At 36.3% G+C, this 2,945-nt stretch overlaps 1 pseudogene; it reads left to right on the plus strand.

The window, feature by feature from the left end:
- Positions 1–514: 514 nt before the first annotated feature.
- LOC113344069 lies at positions 515–2,698 on the plus strand (annotated as a pseudogene).
- Positions 2,699–2,945: the final 247 nt, after the last annotated feature.

The raw sequence follows: 2,945 nt of genomic DNA on the forward strand, positions 1-2,945 counted from the left end.
AATTTATTTTGCAACTGATTCCACGCTCGATATTTCAATATCATCAAAAATTATAATACAAATATCATTAAATTCGTCTCGCCGAAAATTCCTCAATCACATCTATTGTACGTGTTGGTTATAATCTCAAATTTATACAGTCAAATAAAAAAACATGCCAGGTTTCTTATGGGTAGTATTGGAATATACAATATTGTAATGCCAATGACAAATAAAACAGTAAATAAAGACATTATCTCACAACCAAATCAAGCAAAATCCTCCACATCAGAATTTCCATAGGTAACGTATTCTTTAATGATGACAAAATAGAGGCAAAATTCAAACCCCTTCCTAGATAATATCTTTCCAAACCCTAGCATACGTTCAGCCTTCTCATCTCTATAAAAGCCCTCCATTGGTGAAATCGAAAGTTCCATCTCTATCTCTATCACTAGTACTGCTTTTGTTACCTTGTTTCTCTACATTTCTATCACTTCCTCTGCTTACACTGTGCACAAATAACCCTTCTTCCATGGCTCGACAACTACCATGTGATGGAGAAGGAGTTTGTATGAGTTGCAAGACAAGAGTAGAATCAGAGACTGAAACCATATGCTGTAAAACCTGTGGCACTCAATGGCATGCAAGTTGCCTGTCCAAACCCATAGAATCACTAGTATTAACTCTCGAATGGGTTTGCCCAGATTGTTGTTGTCTAAATGACGACAATAATGATGGTGCTGTTGTTTCGAATGATATTCCATTATCATCATCTATCGGAGAGTCTTCTTCGCATAATAAGAATGATCTCGTAAGGTTAATGCGTGCCATCGAAGCAGATTCAACGCTGAACGATCAACAGAAAGCAAAGAAACGGCAACAACTTATGACCGGGAAAACTTCTGACGATGATGATGACAAGACAAAGAAGAAGAAACCAACTGGCGGAAATGATGTGATGGATATTCTCGGTGACAACCTTATCTGTATTGTCTGCCGGGAGTTACCCGAAAGACCTGTTACTGTGAGTATCTTTTCATTTCCGGAGATCTACTGTTGTTTTGGTTTACATTTTGAACCTTTAAGCAATCTATGGTTATATATCCATTTTAATTAGTTTTCTAATTGATTAGTATACAGTTTAATTAGTGAATGATAAATAAATTTTAAGCAGTCTATTAATTCATTTTGATGAGAATTTTGTTGATAGCCATCGATATTTAACAGAATTTTGAATAAAACGATATGTTACATCATTTTAAGATCTAGCTGATAACCAATAAACCAAACCATCTAGAAAATTTCTTGCATCAAAAAAAAAATCTAAAAACTTTCTGGATTTAGTAAAAGAAAATTGTTAGCACCATTGAACAAGATCGGGCATCGATGCTTCAAAAAAAAAAAAGGGATCGGGCATGGAACCGGCAACATCAATGAGTCTAATTCAAATGGTCCAGCCAGTGGCTTGGTCGGATCTTTCATCAGACAAATAGCTTTCATACGGTACAAATTTGGAAGATCTTAGTCTTTACTTTTCCACAAAACCAAATTAGGGTTTTATATAGATCCATGATCCATTCACAGTTTTTAGAAGGAATAATATTCTACTAACATATGTCCAAAAGCGGCATAAGCATTAAGGAGAAAAAATACATTTAAGGGCTAGAACGTCTAAAGTAGAAGCACGAAAATATGATTATTCTTTCAGTTTTCCCTTTAAACTTGACTTGCTTAAACTAAAGGAAGGGATAAGCGTTTGAGAGAAGAAAACCAAGTATAAAACTATGGTATTTATTTGCCTTTCGTTCTTTAGATTATTTATAAAGATCCATTTTCTGGGGATTTTGATTTAGAGCTCGGGTTGTTGTGGAGACTCACTTTGTACGTTATTACTTGCTGCAGACTCCATGTGGTCATAATTTTTGTTTAAAATGCTTTGAAAAGTGGGCAAGACAAGGAAAAAAAAATTGTCCCAATCGTTGCCGTCCATTACCTCAGAGTATGATAAACAATCCGAGGATTAACTCGGCTCTTGTTACTGGAATACGTATGGCAAAGATAGCTCAGGAAAATGGTCTAAGAAAAACTGGGGAGACAGTCTATCAATATGTTAATAATCAGAGTAAACCAGACAAAGCATACACAACAGAGCGAGCTAAAAAATCTGGAAAGGCCTATGCGTGCAGTTGAAAGATCTTTGTAACTGTCCCAAATGACCATTTTGGACCTATTCTGGCTGACAACGACCCTGAGAGGAATCAGGGGGTCCTAGTAGGAGAATCTTGGGAGGATAGATTTGAATGCAGGCAATGGGGAGCTAATTTTCCTCATGTCGCCGGTATTGCTGGACAGTCCAAGCATGGTTCGCAATCCATCGTTTTATCTGGAGGATATGTAGATGATGAGGACCATGGAGAGTGGTTCCTCTACACAGGAAGGTTAAACTTTTAAACTATCATCATTTTATTGTAGATATATACTTGCTTTATGTATTGGTCTTAATTAGTTTGCAAATATGCTATTTCATTATACTGTTAAATTGCATTGGTTTTTAGGTTAATTTGATTAAATATTTTGCCTGGTAAAGCAGTGGGGGCAGGAACCTCAGTGGTAACAAACGCACAAACACGGACCAATCTTTTGATCAAGAGTTTAAGAAATCAAATGAAGCCTTGCGTGTGAGTTGCCAAAAAGGATATCCAGTTCGGGTTGTCAGGTTTGATTTATACTTCATCTCCTGTCCCATTAATTAACTTGTTCAACGTAGATTATTGAAAGAGAAACAACTACAATTGGTTTTGATGTGCCGTTGATTAATTTAACCAATCAAATAATGCTTACGCTAGCATTCGGAGTGCCCTTTTATGCGCCTACTTCCGCTTATCTTGAATTATTGACTACCCCAACTAAATCAATTCGTTAGCCTCACACAGCCTACATGTTACTGCTTACTAGGGTTTTTT

The sequence above is a fragment of the Papaver somniferum genome, unplaced genomic scaffold, assembly GCF_003573695.1.
Source record: "Papaver somniferum cultivar HN1 unplaced genomic scaffold, ASM357369v1 unplaced-scaffold_7041, whole genome shotgun sequence".
In the NCBI taxonomy this organism is placed as follows: Eukaryota; Viridiplantae; Streptophyta; class Magnoliopsida; order Ranunculales; family Papaveraceae; genus Papaver; species Papaver somniferum.